The sequence below is a fragment of the Drosophila willistoni genome, unplaced genomic scaffold, assembly GCF_018902025.1.
Source record: "Drosophila willistoni isolate 14030-0811.24 unplaced genomic scaffold, UCI_dwil_1.1 Seg43.1, whole genome shotgun sequence".
In the NCBI taxonomy this organism is placed as follows: Eukaryota; Metazoa; Arthropoda; class Insecta; order Diptera; family Drosophilidae; genus Drosophila; species Drosophila willistoni.
This window is the reverse complement of record NW_025814367.1, coordinates 29,451-40,000: the sequence shown is the minus strand read 5'-3', so window position 1 is coordinate 40,000 and position 10,550 is coordinate 29,451.

Here is a 10,550-nt window from a genome sequence, read left to right as displayed (position 1 = left end):
TGAGACATATGTATTTAAGAATTTTACCAATATTACATATGACTGACCATGCTCGACATCACACCACCTAAGTAGGTTTTGTGCCACATACTCTCGAAATGGACCATTTATATATGAAGGTACCACTCAACAATAAATTTTCATATGTATTTTTATAAATACCATCAAATTTCATTATAATAAATAAATAAATAGACATTGCCGATTATAAATGCATAAGACATATGTATTTAAGAATTTTACCAATATTACATATGACTGACCATGCTCGACATCACACCACCTAAGTAGGTTTTGTGCCACATACTCTCGAAATGGACCATTTATATATGAAGGTACCACTCAACAATAAATTTTCATATGTATTTTTATAAATACCATCAAATTTCATTATAATAAATAAATAAATAGACATTGCCGATTATAAATGCATAAGACATATGTATTTAAGAATTTTACCAATATTACATATGACTGACCATGCTCGACATCACACCACCTAAGTAGGTTTTGTGCCACATACTCTCGAAATGGACCATTTATATATGAAGGTACCACTCAACAATAAATTTTCATATGTATTTTTATAAATACCATCAAATTTCATTATAATAAATAAATAAATAGACATTGCCGATTATAAATGCATAAGACATATGTATTTAAGAATTTTACCAATATTACATATGACTGACCATGCTCGACATCACACCACCTAAGTAGGTTTTGTGCCACATACTCTCGAAATGGACCATTTATATATGAAGGTACCACTCAACAATAAATTTTCATATGTATTTTTATAAATACCATCAAATTTCATTATAATAAATAAATAAATAGACATTGCCGATTATAAATGCATGAGACATATGTATTTAAGAATTTTACCAATATTACATATGACTGACCATGCTCGACATCACACCACCTAAGTAGGTTTTGTGCCACATACTCTCGAAATTGACCATTTATGTTTGAAGGTACCACTCAACAATAAATTTTCATATGTATTTTTATAAATACCATCAAATTTCATTATAATAAATAAATAAATAGACATTGCCGATTATAAATGCATAAGACATATGAATTTAAGAATTTTACCAATATAACATATGACTGACCATGCTCGACATCACACCACCTAAGTAGGTTTTGTGCCACATACTCTCGAAATTGACCATTTATGTTTGAAAGTACCACTCAATAATAAATTAACATTTTTTCCCCATACAATAAATGGGCGTTTTTAAGAAATCACCAAAGTATAAAACATTCGTATGTGATATGCATATTCCCATATGATATGGATGTTCCCATACGATAAATGGGCGATATTAATATTTTTAGTTTTTAGTAAAATTTTTTTTCATATATATAGTCGATATTAAATAAATCCCATACGTTATGATATATTTTCATATGATATGAAAAATTTTAAATGTTGAGTAAATTTTTATTTTTTTCATATGAATGGGCGAAATTAAATAAATCGCATACGTTATGATATATATTTTCATACGATATGAAAATTTTGAATGTTGAGTAATTTTTTTTTTTTTCATATAATGGGCGAAATTAAATAAATCCCATACGTTATGATATATTTTCATATGATATGAAAAATTTTAAATGTTGAGTAAATTTTTTTTTTTCATATAATGGGCGAAATTAAATAAATCCATACGTTATGATATATTTTCATATGATATGAAAAATTTTAAATGTTGAGTAAATTTTTTTTTTTCATATAAATGGGCGAAATTAAATAAATCCCATACGTTATGATATATTTTCATATGATATGAAAAATTTTAAATGTTGAGTAAATTTTTTTTTTTTCATATAATGGGCGAAATTAAATAAATCCCATACGTTATGATATATTTTCATATGATATGAAAAATTTTAATGTTGAGTAAATTTTTTTTTTTTTCATATGAATGGGCGAAATTAAATAAATCCATACGTTATGATATATTTTCATATGATATGAAAAATTTTAAATGTTGAGTAAATTTTTTTTTTTCATATAAATGGGCGAAATTAAATAAATCCCATACGTTATGATATATATTTTCATATGATATGAAAAATTTTAAATGTTAAGTAAATTTTTTTTTTTTCATATAAATGGGCGATATTAAATAAATCGCATACGTTATGATATATTTTCATATGATATGAAAATTTTGAATGTTGAGTAAATTTTTTTTTTTTCATATATATGGGCGATATTAAATAAATCCCATACGTTATGATATATTTTCATATGATATGAAAAATTTTAATGTTGAGTAAATTTTTTTTTTTTCATATAAATTATGAAGATGACAGTTGGCACCGCCGTTTTCATTTATTAAAGTTATATACATATAACATTTTTTTTCTTTTGACCTTTTAATAGGTACAGTAGGAATCTCTTTAAATATATATATTGCGTCACTAAATAAATGACGATTCATTTGGCTACATTATGACGATCACAGTTGGAACCGCCGTTTTCGTTCTTTTAAGTTATATACATATAACATTATTTTTCCACCTTTCAATATGGACAGTAGGAGTTTCTTTAAATATATTTATTGTGTCTCTGAATAAATGACAATTCATTTGGCAACATTATGAAGATGACAGTTGGCACCGCCGTTTTCATTTATTAAAGTTATATACATATAACATTTTTTTCTTTTGACCTTTTAATAGGTACAGTAGGAATCTCTTTAAATATATATATTGCGTCACTAAATAAATGACGATTCATTTGGCTACATTATGACGATCACAGTTGAAACCGCCGTTTTCGTTCTTTTAAGTTATATACATATAACATTATTTTTCCACCTTTCAATATGGACAGTAGGAGTTTCTTTAAAAATATTTATTGTATCTCTGAATAAATGACAATTCATTTGGCAACATTATGAAGATGACAGTTGGCACCGCCGTTTTCATTTATTAAAGTTATATACATATAACATTTTTTTCTTTTGACCTTTTAATAGGTACAGTAGGAATCTCTTTAAATATATATATTGCGTCACTAAATAAATGACGATTCATTTGGCTACATTATGACGAACACAGTTTGAAACGCCGTATTCGTTCTTTTAACTTATATATATATATAACTTTTTTTTTCACCCATTTAAACATGAAGAGTAGGAATCTCTTAAAGTACATTCATTGCGTCACTAAAGAAATGACGATACATTTGGCTACCTAAAAAAAAAGAGGATAGAAATGGACTTATTATTATATGAAATACTCTTCCATATAATAATAGTACATCAGCAATTTAAAAAAATCGAATCATCAAGCAAAGGATAAGCTTCAGTGGATCGCAGTATGGCAGCTGCTCAACCACTTACAACACCTTGCCTGTTACAAAAGTCGTTTACAATTGATTCTAGGCTTTGTCATTGTATTAAATAATGTTTTAATAAGTAACTAGCGCGGCATCAGGTGATCGAAGATCCTCCCAATTTACTATGTTACAAATAACATTGGCATCACATCCATTGTCGTTTATAAAATAAACTTTTAATGGTTTAGAAGCCATACAATGCAAATTGCCCCTTATTTATCATTGCAGTCCAGCACGGATACGACCTTAGAGGCGTTCAGGCATAATCCAACGGACGTAGCGTCATACCACTGTTCGCTCGAACAAGTATTGTGCCATTGGTCCGTACCTGCGGTTCCTCTCGTACTACGCAGGAATGCTGTCGCAACAACGTTTTGTCATTAGTAGGGTAAAACTAACCTGTCTCACGACGGTCTAAACCCAGCTCACGTTCCCTTGCATGGGTGAACAATCCAACGCTTGGTGAATTTTGCTTCACAATGATAGGAAGAGCCGACATCGAAGGATCAAAAAGCGACGTCGCTATGAACGCTTGGCCGCCACAAGCCAGTTATCCCTATGGTAACTTTTCTGACACCTCTTGTTAAAAACTCTTTAAACCAAAAGGATCGATAGGCCGAGCTTTTGCTGTCCCTGTGTGTACTGAACACCGAGATCAAGTCAGCATTTGCCCTTTTGCTCTATGTGTGGTTTCTGTCCGCACTGAGCTGGCCTTGGGACACCTCCGTTATTATTTGAGAGATGTACCGCCCCAGTCAAACTCCCTACCTGGCAATGTCCTTGAATTGGATCATACCTGAGTAATTGGAGTTATACCAAATATTTCAAATTAAAAATACATAAATGCACTCTCTCATTAAAGAATTTGTTTGCGATTATATAACAAACTCGTGATACTTTGATCAAGAAGCTTGCATCAAAACCCAATACCATAAGATATAATAAATATATCCGTATAATGGCTAGGAAATGATACACGTTCCATTTAATCAAGTAAGTAAGGAAACAATAAGAGTAGTGGTATTTCATTGGCGATATCAAACACAAGGAATAATATCTCCCACTTATTCTACACCTCTTATGTCTCCTTACACTGCCAGATTAGAGTCAAGCTCAAAAGGGTCTTCTTTCCCCGCTAATTATTCCAAGCCCGTTCCCTTGGCTGTGGTTTCGCTAGATAGTAGATAGGGACATGAAGTCGAGTTTATTTAACGTGACGTGTACCCATTAATAGGGTTTACAACCACGGTACTCTAATATGCCACACTTGTGACATATAGTACAGCGGGTCAAAACAATGCGTCAACCAACGCCCTTCGGAGATACTGCTATTGCAGCATCTCGTCAGTGCCTATTGAATGCCATGCTGTCGGACATGACACTCCCCCTGGGTAAGGAGCGAGGCCCATCTAAAACCTCTGCTGGTCTATGGGTACAGCACCCGGTTGTGTAACGCAACTCCACGCTGAGTCCAATGACTCTCCCCGCATTTGGGTATCAAACCACAGCCACTACGATCTCCCACAAGGGGGCCAACCACTAATTGGGCTAGCCTTGGGCCACTAGCCCATCCCGTAGTACCGAATCACAGCTTCGGTCGGCTGTTCGCAGTCGAAACTACTAGCCATATGTGTCCTCGACAACACGGAATGGATCGTCCTCGACTCCCCCCAACTAGGGTTCGTCTACCAGATTTGCAGCTTTGGCGGGCTGTTCGCAGTCAGAGACTACTAGCCATTTTAGTTCAACACGAACATGGAATGGATCATCCCCGACTCGCCCCTCATGGGGTTTGTCTACCAGATTTGCAGCTTTGGCGGGCTGTTCGCAGTCGAAACTACTAGCCATTTCTGTTCAGCACGAACAGGGAATGGATCATCCCCGACTCCCCCTCATGGGGTTCGTCTACCAGATTTGCAGCTTTGGCGGGCTGTTCGCAGTCGAAACTACTAGCCATTTTAGTTCAACACGAACATGGAATGGATCATCCCCGACTCGCCCCTCATGGGGTTCGTCTACCAGATTTGCAGCTTTGGCGGGCTGTTCGCAGTCGAAACTACTAGCCATTTTAGTTCAACACGAACATGGAATGGATCATCCTCAACTCCCCCCTCATGGGGTTCGTCTACCAGATTGCAGCTTTGGCGGGCTGTTCGCAGTCAGAGACTACTAGCCATTTTTGTTCAACACGAACAGGGAATGGATCATCCTCAACTCCCCCCTCATGGGGTTCGTCTACCAGATTTGCAGCTTTGGCGGGCTGTTCGCAGTCGAAACTACTAGCCATTTTTGTTCACCTGAACAAGGAATGGATCATCCCCGAGTCACCCCGATGGGGGTTCATCTGCCAGATTAAAGCGCTCTGGTACGGCTTTGCAGTGTGTGTGAGCTACTGCTACCAGTTTTGGCCCGTCCGACCCGGCACTGGTTGATCCTGTGTCATTCGTCGCCGCCTTTTAAATGCCGCTCGCGCAAACAATTCCAACATCTGGAGCTGCTCCGGTGTGTCCAGGACCCGGGAAAAGTCCCAACGGGTATCCTCCCTTCTAACACCAAGTCCATCGAGGTCTCGCAAATCTGTGTAGAGTGGGCAAGCCACTAGCACGTGCTGCCAGTCTTCGCAAAGCGCACCACATTGACATGTGGGCGTCCTACTCAGACTTCTCTCATACAGGAATGCATTCAGCGATCCATGGCCAGTCAGCAAGAATCCAGCGTGAAGTCCAAAACCAAAGTCCTTCCGGCTGAAGACGAAGCATGCGTCCGGGATAAACTCATGAGTCGGTCGACCGTGCTCATCGTCATCCCACCTGCGTTGCCACTCGCAGCACATACGTTCATCCAGCATCGCCTTCATCTGCTTCCGATCCAGATTTGCCACATCCAGACCGAACAGCCAATCGCCTTCCTCCAACGGGTGGGAATGCTTCACCTTGTACCTAATCGCCAGTTGCCTGGCAACCAAGTCCAAGGGGGGGCTCCAGCAAGCACCTGCAGTGCCACAGTGGACACTGTACGGCATACCGGCAGGCATCCCAAGAGCATGACTCTCTGGCAAGAGCAGAGGTGCCTCCTGGCGACCATCGTACTCTTAACCGCGGAATACCACACTGAGGCACCAAATAGCGCACAAGGCACCATGAGTCCAGCATACACAGTGCGTCTGGATCGGGGACTGAGACCCCAGTCAACCCTCAGAACGCGACTGAGTGCACCACTGACTCCAGCCAACTTACCGCGTAATCCTGCGATGTGCGGCTGAAAACTAAGCCGCTCGCCGACTGTGATGCCCAGGTATCGGTATTGAGTTACATACCGTAGGCCTGCTCCTGCAAACTCTACAAAGGGTGACCTAGAAGCGGCCAATCTCCCTTTAAGTAACATCATTGCCGTCTTGCTGGTCGAAATCGAAACTCCGACTTCAGCTCCCCAGGCTCCCACGACGGACATCAGCTCCTTTCCACGACGTTCCAGCTCGGCTCTCGACCTTCCCTCGACGAGGACCAGCAGATCGTCTGCATACGCACTGAATACACACAGGGGCTCCAAACGTTGGAGCAGCACATCCATCATAGTGTTCCAAATAAATGGTCCACTGATGGATCCCTGCGGACATCCTCGAGTGACCTCCACGTCAACCTCTCCGAATCTGCTGGTCATCCTCGCTTTTCTGCCACTGAAGAAGCTTCTCCATAAGCTGGCTTCCTGGCATCCCGCGTCGATCAAGCGGCGCATCACAGCGCTCCACTCAACGTTGTCGAAGGCACCCTTGAAATCCACGAAAAGACCCAACACGTATACCGCCTGGCTGGCGGCAACGCTGGCCTTTACGTGGTGCCAGGCATCCTCAACACAGCGTCCAGGTCGAAAGCCGAATTGCCATCTATTTCCTTCCGGAAGCACCTCTTTCATCCGATTCACCATGATCCCCTCTAGCACCTTGCCAAACACTGGCAGCAGGCAGATGCCCCGATAGGAAGCTGGATCACTCCTTTCCTTATCGGGGCCCTTGAGGAGCGCCACTACTCTCGGGCATTTCCACTCAAGGGGAAAATATCCCTCTGCCACACAGCGAGATAACAACGCTGTTATGTGCTCGGGGATAGCACGCCATACTGCCTTGCAGATACCACCTGTGATGCCGTCCAATCCGGGAGAGCGCCTGCTCTTCAACCGGGCGACGCATACTCCGATCTCGAAGGCTTCGAGAACCGGTGTAGCTCCGCTTGGAATGACAATGTCGTCACTCGCTGCCGCAACTGGGAAGAAGTTACGGAGGAGGAGACTCGCGCAGTCGTGCCAGGTTACGACCGGCCTGCCATCCTCGCGAAGGCATCCCAACTCTGTGGACCGCTTTCGTCCTCGGCAAATCTTGTACGCATGCCCCCATGGGTCATCTCTGTGGTCTCCAACGAAGTTCCGCCAATGGTCCTCCTTCGTCTTCAGGATGAGCTTCTTGAACTCGCGGACCGCCGTCCGCAGATGAGTTGCAAGAAACTGCGCAGATTCGTTCCCTCTGCGCCTAGCATCCTGGAGCCTCCGCCTAAGTCTCCTGACTTCATGACGTTTTGTACTCAGCTCAGTGGACCACCACTTCACCTTTCCAGCGGCTCGCGACGTTCTGCGACCTAGCACCCTGTCGCACGTAGACTGTACGGCAAGGCGTAGCGCAGACACCGAGGAGTCCAACGGCGACATCCTGATGTGCTCCAACGGAAGGTGCTCCCGAATTTCCTCTACCAGTTCAGAGTCGAACAACCGCCAGTTAGCATTCCTGAGCTTCCAGGACGGCACAGGAGCATATGTGCTCTCAACTGTGTCTGGGAAGGCGTCACTACAACAGTGATAATGTTGTGGTCGCTCATCTCCCACTCGTCCACACTCCAGTCATACGCGGCCCACGCAGACGCTGCTTCGCTAACGATTGTTACGTCAATATCGCTCTGTCCACGGCGATTATCGAACGTGTACACCTCGCTGAATCTGTTGACGACTCCGGCTCGGCTTGCGAGAATCCAATCCTCTAGCTGCTCACCCCGTCTGTAGTTCGGCTGGCCACGATAGCTATCGTAGCGTTTACAGAACCACATCGGGGATACAGCGTTCGCATCTAGGCAGAGGATGACCGGAGTACTGCTCGCCAGTAGCAGTATGGCATCCATGTACTGGAAAGCGCCCATCAACTCAGCATGTGCATGGCAGTAAAGTGAGGTCAGGTAAATAGAGCCAAATTTACCCGTGACCCTCACGCATACTCCAGCCTCGGTGATTAGCGACTCGACCGGTAGGCAGATGGCATCTGGATCGTCGATGATGACGGCAGAGTTCCTTCGGTGTCCCTCGAAGATTCGACTACCGAAAATTTTCATCCCGGCTGGGAATCCAATTATTCGGCCATCCAAGTCTGTGTGGGGCTCCTGCAGCAACGCAAAGGAGTGGCCGAAATCACGCATACGCACACCGATATCGATGCACGCAACGCGACCCCGACCACAATTGGCTTGGATGAAGCTAAACATGGTTAATGATTAGCAGCAAACCTTGCCTCCTTCGCAGCGAACATTGGACAGTCCAACGAGAGCATTAAATGCCCCGATGGCCTTCCATTAAAGCGACAATTCCGGCAGTCCACCGGATTTTCGCACTTCCAGATCTTGTGGCCCTTCTGACCACATCGGAAGCATGTCGCCTCTGTTGCACCACACTGGGCCACCTTATGGTCGTAGCCTGCGCATCTGTGGCATACGTGGGTCCTTACGATCCAGCGGAACCTGTAGCTGAACCACTGAATGTAGAACCTCTCACGGCCTTCCAGCAAGGACGCAATCGAGTCGTCTACCTCGATGGAGACGTTCACTCTCTTGCCTTCTTGCGCGACCCATGGCTTTGACACCATGTGTACTGCCTTTTTAAAGGACTCCACCGTCATCTCTTTGAAATTGTTTTCATACAACTGCTGCATGAAGACCTCCGGGGTGAGCTTGGTGTCAACCTCCATCACCTTCAGGGAAGGTCTTGCCGCCTTCTTCTGTTGGACATTCAGTCCAACTTCTGCGAACTTCTTATTCGCTACCACCCGCTGTATTTCGACAACCGACGGCGTGCGAATGACAGCGCCTCCGCTCCTGAGTTCGCGTACTTCATGTACACGCACTCCCAGCGTCGGTGCGACCTCCTTCATCACCCGCTCGGCCACTTGCTTGCTGGACACGTTCGGGTCCCGACTCGTGACCACCGCGGACCACGTCTCAGCTGGCTTGCTGATCCGTGGCGCGGCGACCGGCACTCCGGGGACGGGGACAACGGCAGCAGCTCTGGCGGTGACCGCGGGGAAGGCAGCATTGTACGCAGCAATATGCGCAGCAACAGGGGTGGTGGGCGGCTGTGCAGCAGGTTTGCTCGCTGCCGCTTCCAACAGAGCGTTCCTGAGGGTCAGCGATGTCGCCAACTCCTCCAAGCGTCTGATAGCAGACGATAGCTGCGATGCAGCTACTGGCTCCATGCCAATCATGGCATTTCTAATGGCTTGCCCTGAGGCGCCAATCTCTGCGAGAATCGCAGACGAGCCACCGGCGACAATTCGCCATGCTCCGCTTCGCGGTATCTCCGTCTCGGCTGGTCCAGCGGCTGGACTTTCGACAGCTTCAGGAGAAGCAGCAGCAGCAGCGGCGGCAGCCTTACGTTTGGCTGGCTTCACGGGGGGCGCGGCGGGGGCGGGCATGGACACGCTGTCCAGATGCGGCTTTTTCGCGACGGGGGCGACTTGCTCCAGCACCGGCGACGAACGAGCCGAGCGAGCCTTCGCTTTCCGCGCCTTCTTCTCCCGCTTACCGACGACGACCGTCATCTCGGCGCCCGACTCATCAACGGTGTCACTACCAGTGACATTCATCGACTCCGCGGCCGACTCAACACACGACGTAGCGCTGCGGGCGCTTTCAACAACGCTGGAAGCGCTCATCACGCTGATGGTGCTTCCACTGCGTTTCATGGATCCGTCCATGACAACGTCTCTACACGAATAGTTCGTGTCACGAAAAAATTCGAAAAAATTTTTCGTGTCACGCACGAACTATCGGCTCACGCACGAACAATCGGCTCACGCACGAGTCCGATCACGCACGCCGAAAACCGCACTTGGCCCTTTTAGCGAGGGCGCACTGTACTAGCACTCTTCTCG